We start from the raw sequence: 23,542 nt of genomic DNA, 5'->3' as shown, positions 1-23,542 counted from the left end.
CCGCTTTTTTTCCTTTAATTACCTCCCATAGAGTTTAAGGGCTACATCGAGCCCTGTGATTGAATGCCACCCACTGGAAATTCCACCCCACCCACAAATAACACACAGGAGGCCTGAATAAAACAATGAGACACATGTTTTCATTTACTTTTTTATTGTATTAGTTATGCTCCTTTATTATACCTCCAGTTTTGGGAAACACCAGACATAAAGCGTGCTTTTCCACCTGTCGCATTCCTCTGGGACCTCTCCACCTGCAATGTAACAGAGGCATGATGTGCACAACTCCTAACGGCCTTCATTTCTGTTACCACACCACATTGAAGTTTTCCCATGCTAACGATATGGTAACAAAGTGCCCTGCCTCCCCACACCTAACTGCCCTCGCTGCATGTAAACAACATATGTGTTTCCACAACTTACAATACCTACTACTGCAACATTTCTTTTCCTCCTCACACAACTACATTTACTCAGCCTGCCTCACTCCTCTCCCTCCAATACCGACTTCATCATTACCCTTATTCCTTACCTAGCTCCACAGCAACACCTCTACATGCTTGTACACGTCTCTACATCCACACTTCAATCTTGTCCTTGCTCTGAGGCCAAGGGGTAGCACTTAGGCCCATGCAGTTATTTGCTGTTACTAATACAATCACTGTATTAGACAACATGTCCTACACTTAAACTCCTTTTTCCCCCTGGATAAATCCATTTCTACCGTTCATTCATCTACTGAGCAGTACCTGTCTCCTCTCATTGCCATAATTCACTTCTGCAAGGATAACATTACCTCCCTAGGTCCAATACTTCCCATCCCGACTAATTGGGTCACCTCTTACTCATTAGTCCTCTAATTATACTACAACTGTAACTCCTTTAGGCTCCTAGCAAGCGCTTACCACCTGAGCCTCAGACCCTGTTACCTTAGGCACAAAGCTCTCTCTCCTTATGTAGTCCACTTACTGCTTTGCTAATATACCTTTTCCTCTTCCAATCCACACTGCCTCTGTGACGCATACTACCGATCAGCTGACAACATGCCTTCTCTCATCTCTGCAGACCTTAGACTTCAACACCCCTATGACAGACAAACCAGCATCCTTATAACATACGCTAACCACACCGAAGGTACTTCGCTACACCCTAGGCATACACAATGACCGTAAACCCACATCATTCTCAAGCTGCCCCACCTAAACAATGGCCACCTACTCCAACTCCCCATACCCAAAACCCACTGTATGCAATTTCATCAACACCGAGCTAGACCTATCATATCATACATCCAAAAATCAACCCTTCAATGCCATATACCCAGACAGCACACAAAACCCTATGCCTAGAGGGACAGCCACCCAAACATGCGTATTACACATTGCCTGACACACTGGCTGTAGAATGCCTATAAACACTTCAGGAAACCAGCACCAGCCATGGAAGACAAAACCCAGATTCAGAAATTCCCCCATCTCTATGCCTCTTCAAAGACTGCATCTCAGCCCCACAGGAACATCTCCAACAACACCCCACACCACCGAACATCAGACCTCTACTGACACACACATTCAACCCGGCAACCTCACAAAGGTTTCCAACAGACCGCTCATCTGCCCACCGTGTCTATCACTCCTTCCTCTCCACCAAGCCGGTCCCACCACCTGTCGCCCTGCTCCTCCGGCGCTCCCTGGGAACTCCGCTCCCAGGCGCCTCAAAAAATTGCCCTGCCTGCCAAAACCCCGTCCCAGAGCCTGACCTCTGCCCAAACATTGGCGATGAACGTCGCCTCACAGAGCAGCCAGGACCAGGGAAAAAAAAAAAACCCAGCCGGGGGAGAAAAAAGAATCCCCCAGCTGGGGTTTTTTTATTCTAATTTTTTGTTTTAATCCTGTGGAAGAAGTTTGCTGTTAGCTACCACCACCAAACCCACCCCTCAAAACACCATGAACACCCCAAACTGCACAACCTTATCAAAGACAGTTTCAACAAAATATATGTAACTACCCGTGTCCTTGGTTCATTTCAAACTACATTCACCCATAGAACACAGGCAGCCAATACTGACTTCTGCATTCACTCAACCTCACTACGCAAGGATGTGTGAATGTACATCCAACGATACAACACCAGCTCTAATCGATCACACGCAGCAATGATGTACACGGGCAGATACTTCCGCCACGCTGCAGTGGTAGATTAACTATGGACATTCACTCAACTACAACAGGCAAACAGGGTACAACAAGCACTACATATGTGCAACAGTACAAGGCAGCGGAGGTAAGTGCCTAGGTACACACACTCAGCCACACAGGATAGCTATACAGATACACAACAATAAAGAACTGCACAATAGAAACTACATAGATATGTTCCAACAAAAAAAGAGCTGAAGGAATCTGTGCAGGCATATACATACACTAATACAACAGTACGTGCATTAAACCGTACAAGTGTCAGAGGAAATTTAGTAGCGTGCAGTCACCCAAAGATGATGGTTACCAAAGGGAGGAACATATATTCCTTCACCTAAAAAAAACCCCACAACAATCCACACTCAATAGCATTGTCACCATCACATCGCTGCACAAGGACCTACCCCGCAACATCCCCCACCTCACATGCACCTAGCTTCTCCTCTTACCTGTTCCTTACCCATGCTGCACTTCGACAGTCACCATCCTTTGCGGCCACTAGAGATAAAAGCACATAGAGTTGCCATTGCCATTCCTAAAAAAATCACCAGGTCCACACCCCTCTTCTCTGCAACCCAGTTCACCTCAAATGCTCCTGTGCCACCTCGCCCTGACTCTACAGCCCCGGGCAGGGCGGCTCCAAGCCAAGACGCCACAACCACAGACAAGCCCTACACAGAACGCCAACAACGACACGCCTCAAAAAGACAAGCCACGTCGCTCGGCGAGAGAGACGACGCACGTACAGAAAACCTCCATCCGGTAAGAGGAGCACGCGCAGAACCCTCGCGTGCTCCTAGCGCCACGCCAGAAAACGACGAGACCTTTGCGGGCGGGGACAAGCGCTTCCTCTCAAAACTGACAAGACGGATGCGCAAGCAGCCCGCCTTCAAGACCTCAGCCCCTGAAGATGCAAGGAAGAAGCGCCAATCCCTAAAAGCGACAGCTAGCGAGCAGAGCCGCTCACGCGGCCGGGAACGGCGCGGCACGCCACCACCGGCCAGGACCACCCGAGACGCCAAAACGATCCACGCCGGAAGCTGGCGACGCCAAAAGAGAAGCGCCCGATGGGCGCCGTGCCCGCGACTAGGGCCTCACCGGGCCCTAGTAACGCTGCCGAGGCACCTGCCTCGATCCTACGCAACAAAGAACAACCGAGACCCAAGAACGGTCAAACACACCCAACACCAAACACACAGACGCACTACACAACGACACGCACAGCCTGGAACCGCCCTGCCCAGGGCACGCTACTGTCATATTCCAGAGGAACCCGCTCCGTTCCCCTGCTCAAAGGGGACTGCTTCCTAGACAACCCTCTCCCCTACGCTCCCTTTAAAACCCCTTCCTGCCACAGCCAACCGTGCCCCCCTCGCTCCCCCAACCCCTTCCCCAGCACCGTTGCCTCAACTTAGCTTTCAAGGGGCCGGGAGTCTCCCGCGTCCCTTCCTTCTGATGGACGAGCACACGTCACTCCTCCAGGCACCAGCTGCCTCTTCGTCATCTGAAAAATAAAAACAATCACAAGCCCCGCACAACAGCCCTGTCAGTCAGCATCCCGTCACTCTACAAAGACCTGGGCCGCTGCAGCCGTCTACCTCAGATGCGCCCAGCTGCTCTGCTCACTTGCTCTGTGGCCGTGCCCAACTCACACTGTTGTCCTCCCTTGTGGCCCCTAGGGATACCAGGAGACCATGTTACCGCTGCACTTCCAAAGGAAGATCTCCCCAGCCCCACACCCCGCCCGTCTGCGACCCAGCTCACCTCAAACGCGCATCCGGTCCCAAAGGCAGCTGCACACCATCTGAAAAACCAAACAGAAACGCTCCAACCCGCTTGCCACACAACACCTTGGTACGGAACCACCGCCTTGAGCGCAATCGCCTCACCTTCTCGGACCTCTCGTCGCCGTGCGTCGTCTCCCCTCTAAAGGCTGATTGCGGCACCTGCAAAAATCCAAGCAGAAAGGCGCCTGCTCAGAGGCTGCAGAAGTGGCAGGCTACCCACACCAATCCCCGTCTAAGACTCGCACCTTTCCCTCACCAGCTCACCCACCTGGACGCCCTCAGATCCAACTGCCACGTTCAAGCTCGACCACCGCCTGCAAGACACAAAGATGGGTCGTTCACGACTCTGACGGCAACGCCCAAAGAGACACGGCCCTACTTCAGCTCACCTAACATTGCTCACCCCGTGCAGTTCCCCTCCGGTGCCCGGATCCCGCTTGGCCCACCACATGCACCCTCAAATATTAATGCCATATTGCACTCGCAGAGCCATCGGTCACCACTTCCCTCTACATACACCACGCACCAACTCACCTGCTTGCAGCGCTATCCTCGGCCCTCCTCCGTCGCCCTGCACGACTCCTCCCTCGGCATCTGCAAAAAGATCGAACAAGTCCCCTCAACGAACAGCAACAGCTTAGCCGTTCCACAGGCCTTGTTGCCAGGTAGCAAGCCCATCGAGAGCCCAGCTAGGCCTGCTCTGCCATCTAAACACCGTAAACCAAGCATTACGCCCGACCCACATCCAAGCCAGAACGCCCTTGAGATGCTCTCTGCTCCGCTGAAGCAGGAGCTCCCTCTCCCAGACAGCTACCGTCATCCCCTGGGAGGCCACAAGACACCATGGGAATTCTTTTTCTCACCCACTGACAACGGCCGCTCGAGCTAAGAGGGCCACACATCTTTTCCCCCACAGAAGCAAGGCACTTTGAGACATAAGCCATAGCCTCTCATCGCTCCTGTGCCACCTCGCCCTGACGCTACAGCCCCGGGCAGGGCGGCTCCAAGCCAAGACGCCACAACCACAGACAAGCCCTACACAGAACGCCAACAACGACACGCCTCAAAAAGACAAGCCACGTCGCTCGGCGAGAGAGACGACGCACGTACAGAAAACCTCCATCCGGTAAGAGGAGCACGCGCAGAACCCTCGCGTGCTCCTAGCGCCACGCCAGAAAACGACGAGACCTTTGCGGGCGGGGACAAGCGCTTCCTCTCAAAACTGACAAGACGGATGCGCAAGCAGCCCGCCTTCAAGACCTCAGCCCCTGAAGATGCAAGGAAGAAGCGCCAATCCCTAAAAGCGACAGCTAGCGAGCAGAGCCGCTCACGCGGCCGGGAACGGCGCGGCACGCCACCACCGGCCAGGACCACCCGAGACGCCAAAACGATCCACGCCGGAAGCTGGCGACGCCAAAAGAGAAGCGCCCGATGGGCGCCGTGCCCGCGACTAGGGCCTCACCGGGCCCTAGTAACGCTGCCGAGGCACCTGCCTCGATCCTACGCAACAAAGAACAACCGAGACCCAAGAACGGTCAAACACACCCAACACCAAACACACAGACGCACTACACAACGACACGCACAGCCTGGAACCGCCCTGCCCAGGGCACGCTACTGTCATATTCCAGAGGAACCCGCTCCGTTCCCCTGCTCAAAGGGGACTGCTTCCTAGACAACCCTCTCCCCTACGCTCCCTTTAAAACCCCTTCCTGCCACAGCCAACCGTGCCCCCCTCGCTCCCCCAACCCCTTCCCCAGCACCGTTGCCTCAACTTAGCTTTCAAGGGGCCGGGAGTCTCCCGCGTCCCTTCCTTCTGATGGACGAGCACACGTCACTCCTCCAGGCACCAGCTGCCTCTTCGTCATCTGAAAAATAAAAACAATCACAAGCCCCGCACAACAGCCCTGTCAGTCAGCATCCCGTCACTCTACAAAGACCTGGGCCGCTGCAGCCGTCTACCTCAGATGCGCCCAGCTGCTCTGCTCACTTGCTCTGTGGCCGTGCCCAACTCACACTGTTGTCCTCCCTTGTGGCCCCTAGGGATACCAGGAGACCATGTTACCGCTGCACTTCCAAAGGAAGATCTCCCCAGCCCCACACCCCGCCCGTCTGCGACCCAGCTCACCTCAAACGCGCATCCGGTCCCAAAGGCAGCTGCACACCATCTGAAAAACCAAACAGAAACGCTCCAACCCGCTTGCCACACAACACCTTGGTACGGAACCACCGCCTTGAGCGCAATCGCCTCACCTTCTCGGACCTCTCGTCGCCGTGCGTCGTCTCCCCTCTAAAGGCTGATTGCGGCACCTGCAAAAATCCAAGCAGAAAGGCGCCTGCTCAGAGGCTGCAGAAGTGGCAGGCTACCCACACCAATCCCCGTCTAAGACTCGCACCTTTCCCTCACCAGCTCACCCACCTGGACGCCCTCAGATCCAACTGCCACGTTCAAGCTCGACCACCGCCTGCAAGACACAAAGATGGGTCGTTCACGACTCTAACGGCAACGCCCAAAGAGACACGGCCCTACTTCAGCTCACCTAACATTGCTCACCCCGTGCAGTTCCCCTCCGGTGCCCGGATCCCGCTTGGCCCACCACATGCACCCTCAAATATTAATGCCATATTGCACTCGCAGAGCCATCGGTCACCACTTCCCTCTACATACACCACGCACCAACTCACCTGCTTGCAGCGCTATCCTCGGCCCTCCTCCGTCGCCCTGCACGACTCCTCCCTCGGCATCTGCAAAAAGATCGAACAAGTCCCCTCAACGAACAGCAACAGCTTAGCCGTTCCACAGGCCTTGTTGCCAGGTAGCAAGCCCATCGAGAGCCCAGCTAGGCCTGCTCTGCCATCTAAACACCGTAAACCAAGCATTACGCCCGACCCACATCCAAGCCAGAACGCCCTTGAGATGCTCTCTGCTCCGCTGAAGCAGGAGCTCCCTCTCCCAGACAGCTACCGTCATCCCCTGGGAGGCCACAAGACACCATGGGAATTCTTTTTCTCACCCACTGACAACGGCCGCTCGAGCTAAGAGGGCCACACATCTTTTCCCCCACAGAAGCAAGGCACTTTGAGGCATAAGCCATAGCCTCTCATCGCTCCTGTGCCACCTCGCCCTGACGCTACAGCCCCGGGCAGGGCGGCTCCAAGCCAAGACGCCACAACCACAGACAAACCCTACACAGAACGCCAACAACGACACGCCTCAAAAAGACAAGCCACGTCGCTCGGCGAGAGAGACGACGCACGTACAGAAAACCTCCATCCGGTAAGAGGAGCACGCGCAGAACCCTCGCGTGCTCCTAGCGCCACGCCAGAAAACGACGAGACCTTTGCGGGCGGGGACAAGCGCTTCCTCTCAAAACTGACAAGACCGATGCGCAAGCAGCCCGCCTTCAAGACCTCAGCCCCTGAAGATGCAAGGAAGAAGCGCCAATCCCTAAAAGCGACAGCTAGCGAGCAGAGCCGCTCACGCAGCCGGGAACGGCGCGGCACGCCACCACCGGCCAGGACCACCCGAGACGCCAAAACGATCCACGCCGGAAGCTGGCGACGCCAAAAGAGAAGCGCCCGATGGGCGCCGTGCCCGCGACTAGGGCCTCACCGGGCCCTAGTAACGCTGCCGAGGCACCTGCCTCGATCCTACGCAACAAAGAACAACCGAGACCCAAGAACGGTCAAACACACCCAACACCAAACACACAGACGCACTACACAACGACACGCACAGCCTGGAACCGCCCTGCCCAGGGCACGCTACTGTCATATTCCAGAGGAACCCGCTCCGTTCCCCTGCTCAAAGGGGACTGCTTCCTAGACAACCCTCTCCCCTATGCTCCCTTTAAAACCCCTTCCTGCCACAGCCAACCGTGCCCCCCTCGCTCCCCCAACCCCTTCCCCAGCACCGTTGCCTCAACTTAGCTTTCAAGGGGCCGGGAGCCTCCCGCGTCCCTTCCTTCTGATGGACGAGCACACGTCACTCCTCCAGGCACCAGCTGCCTCTTCGTCATCTGAAAAATAAAAACAATCACAAGCCCCGCACAACAGCCCTGTCAGTCAGCATCCCGTCACTCTACAAAGACCTGGGCCGCTGCAGCCGTCTACCTCAGATGCGCCCAGCTGCTCTGCTCACTTGCTCTGTGGCCGTGCCCAACTCACACTGTTGTCCTCCCTTGTGGCCCCTAGGGATACCAGGAGACCATGTTACCGCTGCACTTCCAAAGGAAGATCTCCCCAGCCCCACACCCCGCCCGTCTGCGACCCAGCTCACCTCAAACGCGCATCCGGTCCCAAAGGCAGCTGCACACCATCTGAAAAACCAAACAGAAACGCTCCAACCCGCTTGCCACACAACACCTTGGTACGGAACCACCGCCTTGAGCGCAATCGCCTCACCTTCTCGGACCTCTCGTCGCCGTGCGTCGTCTCCCCTCTAAAGGCTGATTGCGGCACCTGCAAAAATCCAAGCAGAAAGGCGCCTGCTCAGAGGCTGCAGACGTGGCAGGCTACCCACACCAATCCCCGTCTAAGACTCGCACCTTTCCCTCACCAGCTCACCCACCTGGACGCCCTCAGATCCAACTGCCACGTTCAAGCTCGACCACCGCCTGCAAGACACAAAGATGGGTCGTTCACGACTCTAACGGCAACGCCCAAAGAGACACGGCCCTACTTCAGCTCACCTAACATTGCTCACCCCGTGCAGTTCCCCTCCGGTGCCCGGATCCCGCTTGGCCCACCACATGCACCCTCAAATATTAATGCCATATTGCACTCGCAGAGCCATCGGTCACCACTTCCCTCTACATACACCACGCACCAACTCACCTGCTTGCAGCGCTATCCTCGGCCCTCCTCCGTCGCCCTGCACGACTCCTCCCTCGGCATCTGCAAAAAGATCGAACAAGTCCCCTCAACGAACAGCAACAGCTTAGCCGTTCCACAGGCCTTGTTGCCAGGTAGCAAGCCCATCGAGAGCCCAGCTAGGCCTGCTCTGCCATCTAAACACCGTAAACCAAGCATTACGCCCGACCCACATCCAAGCCAGAACGCCCTTGAGATGCTCTCTGCTCCGCTGAAGCAGGAGCTCCCTCTCCCAGACAGCTACCGTCATCCCCTGGGAGGCCACAAGACACCATGGGAATTCTTTTTCTCACCCACTGACAACGGCCGCTCGAGCTAAGAGGGCCACACATCTTTTCCCCCACAGAAGCAAGGCACTTTGAGGCATAAGCCATAGCCTCTCATCGCTCCTGTGCCACCTCGCCCTGACGCTACAGCCCCGGGCAGGGCGGCTCCAAGCCAAGACGCCACAACCACAGACAAGCCCTACACAGAACGCCAACAACGACACGCCTCAAAAAGACAAGCCACGTCGCTCGGCGAGAGAGACGACGCACGTACAGAAAACCTCCATCCGGTAAGAGGAGCACGCGCAGAACCCTCGCGTGCTCCTAGCGCCACGCCAGAAAACGACGAGACCTTTGCGGGCGGGGACAAGCGCTTCCTCTCAAAACTGACAAGACGGATGCGCAAGCAGCCCGCCTTCAAGACCTCAGCCCCTGAAGATGCAAGGAAGAAGCGCCAATCCCTAAAAGCGACAGCTAGCGAGCAGAGCCGCTCACGCGGCCGGGAACGGCGCGGCACGCCACCACCGGCCAGGACCACCCGAGACGCCAAAACGATCCACGCCGGAAGCTGGCGACGCCAAAAGAGAAGCGCCCGATGGGCGCCGTGCCCGCGACTAGGGCCTCACCGGGCCCTAGTAACGCTGCCGAGGCACCTGCCTCGATCCTACGCAACAAAGAACAACCGAGACCCAAGAACGGTCAAACACACCCAACACCAAACACACAGACGCACTACACAACGACACGCACAGCCTGGAACCGCCCTGCCCAGGGCACGCTACTGTCATATTCCAGAGGAACCCGCTCCGTTCCCCTGCTCAAAGGGGACTGCTTCCTAGACAACCCTCTCCCCTACGCTCCCTTTAAAACCCCTTCCTGCCACAGCCAACCGTGCCCCCCTCGCTCCCCCAACCCCTTCCCCAGCACCGTTGCCTCAACTTAGCTTTCAAGGGGCCGGGAGTCTCCCGCGTCCCTTCCTTCTGATGGACGAGCACACGTCACTCCTCCAGGCACCAGCTGCCTCTTCGTCATCTGACAAATAAAAACAATCACAAGCCCCGCACAACAGCCCTGTCAGTCAGCATCCCGTCACTCTACAAAGACCTGGGCCGCTGCAGCCGTCTACCTCAGATGCGCCCAGCTGCTCTGCTCACTTGCTCTGTGGCCGTGCCCAACTCACACTGTTGTCCTCCCTTGTGGCCCCTAGGGATACCAGGAGACCATGTTACCGCTGCACTTCCAAAGGAAGATCTCCCCAGCCCCACACCCCGCCCGTCTGCGACCCAGCTCACCTCAAACGCGCATCCGGTCCCAAAGGCAGCTGCACACCATCTGAAAAACCAAACAGAAACGCTCCAACCCGCTTGCCACACAACACCTTGGTACGGAACCACCGCCTTGAGCGCAATCGCCTCACCTTCTCGGACCTCTCGTCGCCGTGCGTCGTCTCTCCTCTAAAGGCTGATTGCGGCACCTGCAAAAATCCAAGCAGAAAGGCGCCTGCTCAGAGGCTGCAGACGTGGCAGGCTACCCACACCAATCCCCGTCTAAGACTCGCACCTTTCCCTCACCAGCTCACCCACCTGGACGCCCTCAGATCCAACTGCCACGTTCAAGCTCGACCACCGCCTGCAAGACACAAAGATGGGTCGTTCACGACTCTAACGGCAACGCCCAAAGAGACACGGCCCTACTTCAGCTCACCTAACATTGCTCACCCCGTGCAGTTCCCCTCCGGTGCCCGGATCCCGCTTGGCCCACCACATGCACCCTCAAATATTAATGCCATACTGCACTCGCAGAGCCATCGGTCACCACTTCCCTCTACATACACCACGCACCAACTCACCTGCTTGCAGCGCTATCCTCGGCCCTCCTCCGTCGCCCTGCACGACTCCTCCCTCGGCATCTGCAAAAAGATCGAACAAGTCCCCTCAACGAACAGCAACAGCTTAGCCGTTCCACAGGCCTTGTTGCCAGGTAGCAAGCCCATCGAGAGCCCAGCTAGGCCTGCTCTGCCATCTAAACACCGTAAACCAAGCATTACGCCCGACCCACATCCAAGCCAGAACGCCCTTGAGATGCTCTCTGCTCCGCTGAAGCAGGAGCTCCCTCTCCCAGACAGCTACCGTCATCCCCTGGGAGGCCACAAGACACCATGGGAATTCTTTTTCTCACCCACTGACAACGGCCGCTCGAGCTAAGAGGGCCACACATCTTTTCCCCCACAGAAGCAAGGCACTTTGAGGCATAAGCCATAGCCTCTCATCGCTCCTGTGCCACCTCGCCCTGACGCTACAGCCCCGGGCAGGGCGGCTCCAAGCCAAGACGCCACAACCACAGACAAGCCCTACACAGAACGCCAACAACGACACGCCTCAAAAAGACAAGCCACGTCGCTCGGCGAGAGAGACGACGCACGTACAGAAAACCTCCATCCGGTAAGAGGAGCACGCGCAGAACCCTCGCGTGCTCCTAGCGCCACGCCAGAAAACGACGAGACCTTTGCGGGCGGGGACAAGCGCTTCCTCTCAAAACTGACAAGACCGATGCGCAAGCAGCCCGCCTTCAAGACCTCAGCCCCTGAAGATGCAAGGAAGAAGCGCCAATCCCTAAAAGCGACAGCTAGCGAGCAGAGCCGCTCACGCGGCCGGGAACGGCGCGGCACGCCACCACCGGCCAGGACCACCCGAGACGCCAAAACGATCCACGCCGGAAGCTGGCGACGCCAAAAGAGAAGCGCCCGATGGGCGCCGTGCCCGCGACTAGGGCCTCACCGGGCCCTAGTAACGCTGCCGAGGCACCTGCCTCGATCCTACGCAACAAAGAACAACCGAGACCCAAGAACGGTCAAACACACCCAACACCAAACACACAGACGCACTACACAACGACACGCACAGCCTGGAACCGCCCTGCCCAGGGCACGCTACTGTCATATTCCAGAGGAACCCGCTCTGTTCCCCTGCTCAAAGGGGACTGCTTCCTAGACAACCCTCTCCCCTACGCTCCCTTTAAAACCCCTTCCTGCCACAGCCAACCGTGCCCCCCTCGCTCCCCCAACCCCTTCCCCAGCACCGTTGCCTCAACTTAGCTTTCAAGGGGCCGGGAGCCTCCCGCGTCCCTTCCTTCTGATGGACGAGCACACGTCACTCCTCCAGGCACCAGCTGCCTCTTCGTCATCTGAAAAATAAAAACAATCACAAGCCCCGCACAACAGCCCTGTCAGTCAGCATCCCGTCACTCTACAAAGACCTGGGCCGCTGCAGCCGTCTACCTCAGATGCGCCCAGCTGCTCTGCTCACTTGCTCTGTGGCCGTGCCCAACTCACACTGTTGTCCTCCCTTGTGGCCCCTAGGGATACCAGGAGACCATGTTACCGCTGCACTTCCAAAGGAAGATCTCCCCAGCCCCACACCCCGCCCGTCTGCGACCCAGCTCACCTCAAACGCGCATCCGGTCCCAAAGGCAGCTGCACACCATCTGAAAAACCAAACAGAAACGCTCCAACCCGCTTGCCACACAACACCTTGGTACGGAACCACCGCCTTGAGCGCAATCGCCTCACCTTCTCGGACCTCTCGTCGCCGTGCGTCGTCTCCCCTCTAAAGGCTGATTGCGGCACCTGCAAAAATCCAAGCAGAAAGGCGCCTGCTCAGAGGCTGCAGAAGTGGCAGGCTACCCACACCAATCCCCGTCTAAGACTCGCACCTTTCCCTCACCAGCTCACCCACCTGGACGCCCTCAGATCCAACTGCCACGTTCAAGCTCGACCACCGCCTGCAAGACACAAAGATGGGTCGTTCACGACTCTAACGGCAACGCCCAAAGAGACACGGCCCTACTTCAGCTCACCTAACATTGCTCACCCCGTGCAGTTCCCCTCCGGTGCCCGGATCCCGCTTGGCCCACCACATGCACCCTCAAATATTAATGCCATATTGCACTCGCAGAGCCATCGGTCACCACTTCCCTCTACATACACCACGCACCAACTCACCTGCTTGCAGCGCTATCCTCGGCCCTCCTCCGTCGCCCTGCACGACTCCTCCCTCGGCATCTGCAAAAAGATCGAACAAGTCCCCTCAACGAACAGCAACAGCTTAGCCGTTCCACAGGCCTTGTTGCCAGGTAGCAAGCCCATCGAGAGCCCAGCTAGGCCTGCTCTGCCATCTAAACACCGTAAACCAAGCATTACGCCCGACCCACATCCAAGCCAGAACGCCCTTGAGATGCTCTCTGCTCCGCTGAAGCAGGAGCTCCCTCTCCCAGACAGCTACCGTCATCCCCTGGGAGGCCACAAGACACCATGGGAATTCTTTTTCTCACCCACTGACAACGGCCGCTCGAGCTAAGAGGGCCACACATCTTTTCCCCCACAGAAGCAAGGCACTTTGAGGCATAAGCCATAGCCTCTCATCGCTCCTGTGCCACCTCGCCCTGACGCTACAGCCCCGGGCAGGGCGGCTCCAAGCCAAGACGCCACAACCACAGACAAACCCTACACAGAACGCCAACAACGACACGCCTCAAAAAGACAAGCCACGTCGCTCGGCGAGAGAGACGACGCACGTACAGAAAACCTCCATCCGGTAAGAGGAGCACGCGCAGAACCCTCGCGTGCTCCTAGCGCCACGCCAGAAAACGACGAGACCTTTGCGGGCGGGGACAAGCGCTTCCTCTCAAAACTGACAAGACCGATGCGCAAGCAGCCCGCCTTCAAGACCTCAGCCCCTGAAGATGCAAGGAAGAAGCGCCAATCCCTAAAAGCGACAGCTAGCGAGCAGAGCCGCTCACGCGGCCGGGAACGGCGCGGCACGCCACCACCGGCCAGGACCACCCGAGACGCCAAAACGATCCACGCCGGAAGCTGGCGACGCCAAAAGAGAAGCGCCCGATGGGCGCCGTGCCCGCGACTAGGGCCTCACCGGGCCCTAGTAACGCTGCCGAGGCACCTGCCTCGATCCTACGCAACAAAGAACAACCGAGACCCAAGAACGGTCAAACACACCCAACACCAAACACACAGACGCACTACACAACGACACGCACAGCCTGGAACCGCCCTGCCCAGGGCACGCTACTGTCATATTCCAGAGGAACCCGCTCCGTTCCCCTGCTCAAAGGGGACTGCTTCCTAGACAACCCTCTCCCCTACGCTCCCTTTAAAACCCCTTCCTGCCACAGCCAACCGTGCCCCCCTCGCTCCCCCAACCCCTTCCCCAGCACCGTTGCCTCAACTTAGCTTTCAAGGGGCCGGGAGTCTCCCGCGTCCCTTCCTTCTGATGGACGAGCACACGTCACTCCTCCAGGCACCAGCTGCCTCTTCGTCATCTGAAAAATAAAAACAATCACAAGCCCCGCACAACAGCCCTGTCAGTCAGCATCCCGTCACTCTACAAAGACCTGGGCCGCTGCAGCCGTCTACCTCAGATGCGCCCAGCTGCTCTGCTCACTTGCTCTGTGGCCGTGCCCAACTCACACTGTTGTCCTCCCTTGTGGCCCCTAGGGATACCAGGAGACCATGTTACCGCTGCACTTCCAAAGGAAGATCTCCCCAGCCCCACACCCCGCCCGTCTGCGACCCAGCTCACCTCAAACGCGCATCCGGTCCCAAAGGCAGCTGCACACCATCTGAAAAACCAAACAGAAACGCTCCAACCCGCTTGCCACACAACACCTTGGTACGGAACCACCGCCTTGAGCGCAATCGCCTCACCTTCTCGGACCTCTCGTCGCCGTGCGTCGTCTCCCCTCTAAAGGCTGATTGCGGCACCTGCAAAAATCCAAGCAGAAAGGCGCCTGCTCAGAGGCTGCAGAAGTGGCAGGCTACCCACACCAATCCCCGTCTAAGACTCGCACCTTTCCCTCACCAGCTCACCCACCTGGACGCCCTCAGATCCAACTGCCACGTTCAAGCTCGACCACCGCCTGCAAGACACAAAGATGGGTCGTTCACGACTCTGACGGCAACGCCCAAAGAGACACGGCCCTACTTCAGCTCACCTAACATTGCTCACCCCGTGCAGTTCCCCTCCGGTGCCCGGATCCCGCTTGGCCCACCACATGCACCCTCAAATATTAATGCCATATTGCACTCGCAGAGCCATCGGTCACCACTTCCCTCTACATACACCACGCACCAACTCACCTGCTTGCAGCGCTATCCTCGGCCCTCCTCCGTCGCCCTGCACGACTCCTCCCTCGGCATCTGCAAAAAGATCGAACAAGTCCCCTCAACGAACAGCAACAGCTTAGCCGTTCCACAGGCCTTGTTGCCAGGTAGCAAGCCCATCGAGAGCCCAGCTAGGCCTGCTCTGCCATCTAAACACCGTAAACCAAGCATTACGCCCGACCCACATCCAAGCCAGAACGCCCTTGAGATGCTCTCTGCTCCGCTGAAGCAGGAGCTCCCTCTCCCAGACAGCTACCGTCATCCCCTGGGAGGCCACAAGACACCATGGGAATTCTTTTTCTCACCCACTGACAACGGCCGCTCGAGCTAAGAGGGCCACACATCTTTTCCCCCACAGAAGCAAGGCACTTTGAGACATAAGCCATAGCCTCTCATCGCTCCTGTGCCACCTCGCCCTGACGCTACAGCCCCGGGCAGGGCGGCTCCAAGCCAAGACGCCACAACCACAGACAAGCCCTACACAGAACGCCAACAACGACACGCCTCAAAAAGACAAGCCACGTCGCTCGGCGAGAGAGACGACGCACGTACAGAAAACCTCCATCCGGTAAGAGGAGCACGCGCAGAACCCTCGCGTGCTCCTAGCGCCACGCCAGAAAACGACGAGACCTTTGCGGGCGGGGACAAGCGCTTCCTCTCAAAACTGACAAGACCGATGCGCAAGCAGCCCGCCTTCAAGACCTCAGCCCCTGAAGATGCAAGGAAGAAGCGCCAATCCCTAAAAGCGACAGCTAGCGAGCAGAGCCGCTCACGCGGCCGGGAACGGCGCGGCACGCCACCACCGGCCAGGACCACCCGAGACGCCAAAACGATCCACGCCGGAAGCTGGCGACGCCAAAAGAGAAGCGCCCGATGGGCGCCGTGCCCGCGACTAGGGCCTCACCGGGCCCTAGTAACGCTGCCGAGGCACCTGCCTCGATCCTACGCAACAAAGAACAACCGAGACCCAAGAACGGTCAAACACACCCAACACCAAACACACAGACGCACTACACAACGACACGCACAGCCTGGAACCGCCCTGCCCAGGGCACACTACTGTCATATTCCAGAGGAACCCGCTCCGTTCCCCTGCTCAAAGGGGACTGCTTCCTAGACAACCCTCTCCCCTACGCTCCCTTTAAAACCCCTTCCTGCCACAGCCAACCGTGCCCCCCTCGCTCCCCCAACCCCTTCCCCAGCACCGTTGCCTCAACTTAGCTTTCAAGGGGCCGGGAGCCTCCCGCGTCCCTTCCTTCTGATGGACGAGCACACGTCACTCCTCCAGGCACCAGCTGCCTCTTCGTCATCTGAAAAATAAAAACAATCACAAGCCCCGCACAACAGCCCTGTCAGTCAGCATCCCGTCACTCTACAAAGACCTGGGCCGCTGCAGCCGTCTACCTCAGATGTGCCCAGCTGCTCTGCTCACTTGCTCTGTGGCCGTGCCCAACTCACACTGTTGTCCTCCCTTGTGGCCCCTAGGGATACCAGGAGACCATGTTACCGCTGCACTTCCAAAGGAAGATCTCCCCAGCCCCACACCCCGCCCGTCTGCGACCCAGCTCACCTCAAACGCGCATCCGGTCCCAAAGGCAGCTGCACACCATCTGAAAAACCAAACAGAAACGCTCCAACCCGCTTGCCACACAACACCTTGGTACGGAACCACCGCCTTGAGCGCAATCGCCTCACCTTCTCGGACCTCTCGTCGCCGTGCGTCGTCTCCCCTCTAAAGGCTGATTGCGGCACCTGCAAAAATCCAAGCAGAAAGGCGCCTGCTCAGAGGCTGCAGAAGTGGCAGGCTACCCACACCAATCCCCGTCTAAGACTCGCACCTTTCCCTCACCAGCTCACCCACCTGGACGCCCTCAGATCCAACTGCCACGTTCAAGCTCAACCACCACCTGCAAGACACAAAGATGGGTCGTTCACGACTCTAACGGCAACGCCCAAAGAGACACGGCCCTACTTCAGCTCACCTAACATTGCTCACCCCGTGCAGTTCCCCTCCGGTGCCCGGATCCCGCTTGGCCCACCACATGCACCCTCAAATATTAATGCCATATTGCACTCGCAGAGCCATCGGTCACCACTTCCCTCTACATACACCACGCACCAACTCACCTGCTTGCAGCGCTATCCTCGGCCCTCCTCCGTCGCCCTGCACGACTCCTCCCTCGGCATCTGCAAAAAGATCGAACAAGTCCCCTCAACGAACAGCAACAGCTTAGCCGTTCCACAGGCCTTGTTGCCAGGTAGCAAGCCCATCGAGAGCCCAGCTAGGCCTGCTCTGCCATCTAAACACCGTAAACCAAGCATTACGCCCGACCCACATCCAAGCCAGAACGCCCTTGAGATGCTCTCTGCTCCGCTGAAGCAGGAGCTCCCTCTCCCAGACAGCTACCGTCATCCCCTGGGAGGCCACAAGACACCATGGGAATTCTTTTTCTCACCCACTGACAATGGCCGCTCGAGCTAAGAGGGCCACACATCTTTTCCCCCACAGAAGCAAGGCACTTTGAGACATAAGCCATAGCCTCTCATCGCTCCTGTGCCACCTCGCCCTGACGCTACAGCCCCGGGCAGGGCGGCTCCAAGCCAAGACGCCACAACCACAGACAAACCCTACACAGAACGCCAACAACGACACGCCTCAAAAAGACAAGCCACGTCGCTCGGCGAGAGAGACGACGCACGTACAGAAAACCTCCATCCGGTAAGAGGAGCACGCGCAGAACCCTCGCGTGCTCCTAGCGCCACGCCAGAAAACGACGAGACCTTTGCGGGCGGGGACAAGCGCTTCCTCTCAAAACTGACAAGACCGATGCGCAAGCAGCCCGCCTTCAAGACCTCAGCCCCTGAAGATGCAAGGAAGAAGCGCCAATCCCTAAAAGCGACAGCTAGCGAGCAGAGCCGCTCACGCAGCCGGGAACGGCGCGGCACGCCACCACCGGCCAGGACCACCCGAGACGCCAAAACGATCCACGCCGGAAGCTGGCGACGCCAAAAGAGAAGCGCCCGATGGGTGCCGTGCCCGCGACTAGGGCCTCACCGGGCCCTAGTAACGCTGCCGAGGCACCTGCCTCGATCCTACGCAACAAAGAGAACAACCGAGACCCAAGGAAGGTCGGAGACACCCAACACAAAACACACACTGCACAATAACACACACAGCTTGGAACCGCCCTGCCCGGCACATGTTCCCGTCACATTGAAGAGGAACCCGCTCCTTTTCCCTCCTCTCAAAGGGGACTGCTTCCCGGTCAGCCCGCTCCGCTGCACCATCTTTAAAACCCCTCCCTCCCCCAAACCTTCCCCAGCACCGTTGCCTCAACTTAGCTTTCAAGGGGCCAAGAGTCTCAGTCCACCCATCCTTCTGAAGAACAAGCACACAGTCAGCCCACTGCATCGGTCCTCCAAGTGCCAGGTGCCTTTTCATCATCTAAACAAAAAGAACAAAAACACACAGCAGTGCTGTCAGCATCCCATCACTCAACAAGGACCTACCCCACAACGTCCCCCACCTCACACGCACCCGGCTGCTCCGTGCCCATTCCGGACGAGGACAAATGCCATCCCTTGCGGCCCCTAGAGATACCACAGGATACACAAAGTGACCATCGCTCTTCCAAAAAAGGAAGAGCGAACCACACCAGCCCCACACCCCTCCCGTCTGCAACCCAGCTCACCTCAAACTCGCATCCAATCCCAAAGGCAGCTGGCACACAACCTACAAAAACAAAGAAAAACGCTACAATTGAGTGAGTCAATCACGCTCACCATAGCCTTCTCTGAGGTCTCATCACCACACTGTGTCTCTCCCACAAAGCCTACATGGAGCATGTGCAAAAACTTAAGGAAGAAGATACATGCTACGATATTACCCAGAACAGCAACCTACCCACGCTGAACCCCGTTCTTATACATCTTTTCTTTGACAGCTTGCCTGCCCAGCCTCTGTCAGTTCCAGCTGCAACTTTGAGGCTCACCTGTAACACACAAGTAACACAGGTCACTTCTACCTTCACTATCAACACAACACCTCAGAAAAAACTGCTACTTCAGCACACCAATCACCGTTCACCTTGCTCAACTTCCCTCCTGTGTCCAGCTCACACTTGGCTCATTCCTTACTGCCTTCTAACCCCCCAAAACACACTGCAGAGTCATTCAGCCATCAGTCACATCTTCCTTCTATGTACCACACACCGGCCTACCTTCTTACAGCATTTCCCCGGCTTTCCTCTGTCACCCTGAACAACTCCTCCTCTGCCTCTGGAAAAAAGGACATGGTGGAAGTCACCTGGATGCACAGCAATAGCTTAATGGATCCATAGGTCTTGCTCCCATGTAGGAATACCACGTAGAGCCCAACTACCACCTGCCATTAAAAGACATACGTTAACTCAAGCATTACACCCTATACACGTACAAACCTGACGACCGTTAGGATGTACTCTCAGCTAGCACTCTAGCTGCCAGCTACAGTCATCCCCTTAACATCTACAAAATACTAGTAAAGTTACTGACCGCTCCCATTGCTTTTGGCTATTGGCTCTGCACAAGGCTACACAGGGTTTTACAGAAGTCTATGGATATTAACTATACACTTGTATCGCTCTTTTTCTAAAGAAACAGCATATATAAATTCCCATACATAAATGCATACAGAACACTCACCCTAACCCCTACCACATCTTATCAATACCCTTAACACTTAATGTCAACACCTTCCAGATTACACAAGAGAGTTTATGAAAATAACTTTAAGATTCAATAAAGGTGAGAATTCCAATAATAAAAAGAAACACACTCAAAACTAAAAAGAAAAAAATAACAGAACAACATACTATCAAGCCTTTTTACCACACCTGAACCTCCAATACAGTATTAGATAAGGAAAGAGTTATAAGTTTAGACACAAATGAGCTTTCAAATTTAAATACCACCAACCCTTATCGAGTTCTAAAACCCTTACCTCCCACAAACATCTGCATTTCTTTAAATAACAAAACATACCTATCCAAAATATTTAAACAGCTCAAAACTTACAATTAAGTACAGGAACACCAGAGCACCCGCACTGGAGAAACCCAGGAGGGAAGTGAGCTCTCTGACTAGAGGCTGTGGCTCATATACCCCGGGCCCTGCCCACCACCCTTCCCACAATCACCTGGGAAAGGGGAGGGGTGAACCACCACAGGGTATAAAGGCAGCTGAAGGAACAGCAGGGAGCTTTCACAAGTGCTTTATGCTTACAGCATGGAAGAAGACAAAAAGAGTGGTTCTTACTGCAATTGTACTACCATTTGGTTTTCTTCACCTACATTTATTGCATCAGCACTGTGGCCAAGTAAGAAATTAAACTTCATTTTCCTGGGATGTATACAGGGAAAAAACATGTCTTACTAATGTATATAGAAGAGCAGCTCCTTGATTGTAACAACACTATTATGACGATTAGTTGTATGTTTTACTTTTCTGTAAAACAGAAGAGTTATACAGTTATGGTTGATTTCTAGCAAAACCACACAAACTATCTACATACTAGCAGAGCTATAGTCTAGATATGACTGAATGGCAAAGTGAATTAAATCTCTGGTTCAAATGAAATTATTTTCTATAAATCACTGATAATTCAGAGTAATTTTGACACTCTCTGACTGATTTCCTTAAGAGACTGATAGCAGTCTCAAAGGACAAAAATTACAAAAGGGAAATACAGGAATGGTATAAAAAGTTATATGAAGTGTTCTAAGGAGCATATAACCAGCTAAATAAAGAATAAATGGGGAAGTGCAATAAAAACTCATCGAGACATGTGTTGCTAAAAATAGATCCAGGCTATTGATTCTCTAAGAATCTCAAGAGAAGATCAGAGCCACCCGTAGACATTTTTGGGGTACCAGATACCAAAGAGAAACATACAATAAGACAGAAAACAAATCAATTACTGCAGAGTACAAAGATGGCTTTAGGAAAGGTTCTGGCAGAACAAGAGGCGTTGTCACAGGGATAGGAATCGTTTCTAATGGACCAGAGAAACTAAAGCAGCGGTGAGAATGCAGGAAGCTCAAAAGGGAATTCACCAAACTAACAGATATTCTCAGGGGAGCTGGAACAGGGGGGCGGCAAAGAATTGAGAAAACAAAACGAGGATTGGGGTAACAGATACTGGCTCAGGAATAGAGCTGGAGGGTAAAGAGGGGTGCAAAGTGCCCCTCTGAGCTAGAACAGAGTCCTGGGCTATAGGGGATGTCTCATGGGAACTCAGCAAACAGAGCAGAGGAGTCCCGAGGGAGCCCAAGACACCAAAGAAGCCTTGGAGCGGGAGCCTGAGGAAAGTCTAGGAAAGGACTGTGACTAGGATAGAAGATGTCCTGAGGAAGGCAGAGAGACAGAAAAATATTTGGGGATGTAAAAATTACATCCAGAGGGCATCTGAGCTCAGTAAACACAACATGAGAAAGCCAGGGAACAAATGGAGGCACAAACAGAAGGAAGAAAGGACAGAATGACTGCTGTGCACAGCATATACAGACTCAGGAAATCTTCAGATGGTGCGAGAGGGGTGCGAGTGCCACGGCAAAGCTAAAAGCGCGCAGAATGAGACCTCAAAGGGACCAATAGGTGTTGCGGCACCCTGAGGGGTCCCGGATGAGGCGCAGAGACAAAAGAATGCTCTGGGAAACGAGGATACAGTCTGGAGGGGTGTGACCAGATTACAGATCTCCTCAGGAGCCGGGGACCGGCTGGAGGTACCGTAGTCAGCAGACAGTATGCTAAGAGTGCTCCGAGGCACAAGCAAACCCAACGACTGGGTTCAGAGATAACAAGGGAAGACCAAAGTCCGCTACTGGGCTAAAACAGGGTTGTGGGATGCAAAGGGGCTCTCTGGACATACGGCGACTGGGAACGGAGGGGTCACGAAAGGCTCGCGGGATAAGAGATTGAAAAGGAGAGTAAATGCTACCAAAATGCTGTGGAGCACAGGGAAGGTCTTGGGAGGCATCCTAGATGGCATAGAAAAGAAAAAGATTGCTCTTTTTTGGGAACAGATGTCTCGGGAGAGGTGCGATTGCAACAAAACTGTGCTGCTGGGGAACGTCTAAGACGGTGAGGTAAAAGGACGATGAGGTAAAAGAAGAAATGTAAAAAGCTGTGACACTAACAAAAGACAAGAAATTATTCAAGTGCTAATGCAGCCAATGGATAACATTAGGCAGAAAGGTTAAAAACTGATAGTAAAGAAATAGGGAAAAACAAATACCAAAGGCCAACTGAATTGGAGATGTAGAAAAAAAATTAAAAACTGAGGGATGTTAGAAAAACAAAGAGAAAAATGAAAAGACAGACAGCAAACTGAAACGGAAGCGGAAAGAAAGTTAAAATGCAGCGGTACTAATGAAAGACAAGAAATAATTCTGAGAAACAGCAAAGGGATTAACAGTAGACAGAACATTTAGGAAGCAAGACATTAGGAAAAGGAAGGGTAAAAATAAACAGGGACCGCAATCTAAAAGAGAAAGCAAATTTTAAAAGCTGTGACGCTAAGGGAAGAGAAGAAGTAATTTTAAAATAAGACAGCAAAGGGAGTTAAAATTGGCATAGAAAAGGTTTAAAAAGCAAGGGGGATTATGGAAATAAAGATAAAATTTAACACATAGGGACTGCAAACAGATGGATGAAGAAAACTGGTAAAGTGATGGTGTTAAGGGAAGACATTTACTTGAAAGAAAACAGAGCAAAATAAGCACAGGAAACTGGCTAGAGGAAGAAATCTAAAAAATGACAGGGATTAGGGAAACCGAGAGAAAACTATTAATAATAGGGATGAAAAATAGAAAAATATTATAAAAGCAAAGGTACTGCTACTAAAGACAAGAAATAACTCTCAAACATAAAGACACCAGATAAAATTGTACAAAATTTTAGAAGCAAATACGATTCAAGAAATGAGGAAAAAAATTTAAAAATAGCAAAGGTCAAGTAAAATGGAAATGTAGAAAGTGGAAAAAGCAAGGTCATGAGTGAAATAGAAGAAATAATTTTTAAAAACTTCCAAAGCAATGAGAGTTAACTTATAAATAACATTTAAAAAGGAAGGGCTTACAGGGAAATAAAAGAAAAAAATTAAAACAGAGATGGTAACCTAGAAGGGAGGTAGAAAGAAAATGGAAAAAGCGAGGGCGCTAAAGAGAGATGAGAAATGATTTGGCAAATACAGCAAAGGGAACGGAA

At 54.6% G+C, this 23,542-nt stretch overlaps 7 long non-coding RNA genes across 7 annotated transcripts; all 7 read right to left on the bottom strand.

The window, feature by feature from the left end:
* Positions 1–3,506: 3,506 nt before the first annotated feature.
* On the bottom strand, positions 3,507–4,153 carry LOC142051252 (uncharacterized). Its single transcript, XR_012658372.1, has 4 exons — positions 4,088–4,153; positions 3,963–4,002; positions 3,797–3,873; positions 3,507–3,702 (listed from the first exon to the last, which is right to left on the bottom strand). It is a non-coding gene; the product is annotated as an uncharacterized LOC142051252 (long non-coding RNA).
* Positions 4,154–5,662: 1,509 nt separating this feature from the next.
* LOC142051257 (uncharacterized) lies at positions 5,663–6,304 on the bottom strand. The gene is made up of 4 exons (XR_012658374.1): positions 6,239–6,304; positions 6,114–6,153; positions 5,948–6,024; positions 5,663–5,853 (listed from the first exon to the last, which is right to left on the bottom strand). It is a non-coding gene; the product is annotated as an uncharacterized LOC142051257 (long non-coding RNA).
* A 1,638-nt stretch (positions 6,305–7,942) lies between these two features.
* On the bottom strand, positions 7,943–8,455 carry LOC142051264 (uncharacterized). The gene is made up of 4 exons (XR_012658376.1): positions 8,390–8,455; positions 8,265–8,304; positions 8,099–8,175; positions 7,943–8,004 (listed from the first exon to the last, which is right to left on the bottom strand). It is a non-coding gene; the product is annotated as an uncharacterized LOC142051264 (long non-coding RNA).
* Positions 8,456–9,964: 1,509 nt separating this feature from the next.
* Positions 9,965–10,457, bottom strand: LOC142051266 (uncharacterized). The gene is made up of 3 exons (XR_012658377.1): positions 10,416–10,457; positions 10,250–10,326; positions 9,965–10,155 (listed from the first exon to the last, which is right to left on the bottom strand). It is a non-coding gene; the product is annotated as an uncharacterized LOC142051266 (long non-coding RNA).
* A 1,787-nt stretch (positions 10,458–12,244) lies between these two features.
* LOC142051263 (uncharacterized) lies at positions 12,245–12,757 on the bottom strand. The gene is made up of 4 exons (XR_012658375.1): positions 12,692–12,757; positions 12,567–12,606; positions 12,401–12,477; positions 12,245–12,306 (listed from the first exon to the last, which is right to left on the bottom strand). It is a non-coding gene; the product is annotated as an uncharacterized LOC142051263 (long non-coding RNA).
* A 1,509-nt stretch (positions 12,758–14,266) lies between these two features.
* On the bottom strand, positions 14,267–14,908 carry LOC142051256 (uncharacterized). The gene is made up of 4 exons (XR_012658373.1): positions 14,843–14,908; positions 14,718–14,757; positions 14,552–14,628; positions 14,267–14,457 (listed from the first exon to the last, which is right to left on the bottom strand). It is a non-coding gene; the product is annotated as an uncharacterized LOC142051256 (long non-coding RNA).
* A 1,800-nt stretch (positions 14,909–16,708) lies between these two features.
* LOC142051241 (uncharacterized) lies at positions 16,709–17,053 on the bottom strand. Its single transcript, XR_012658370.1, has 3 exons — positions 16,994–17,053; positions 16,869–16,908; positions 16,709–16,779 (listed from the first exon to the last, which is right to left on the bottom strand). It is a non-coding gene; the product is annotated as an uncharacterized LOC142051241 (long non-coding RNA).
* Positions 17,054–23,542: the final 6,489 nt, after the last annotated feature.

Source organism: Phalacrocorax aristotelis, unplaced genomic scaffold (assembly GCF_949628215.1).
Source record: "Phalacrocorax aristotelis unplaced genomic scaffold, bGulAri2.1 scaffold_108, whole genome shotgun sequence".
NCBI lineage: Eukaryota > Metazoa > Chordata > Aves > Suliformes > Phalacrocoracidae > Phalacrocorax > Phalacrocorax aristotelis.
This window is presented reverse-complemented; position numbering and strand designations above follow the sequence as displayed.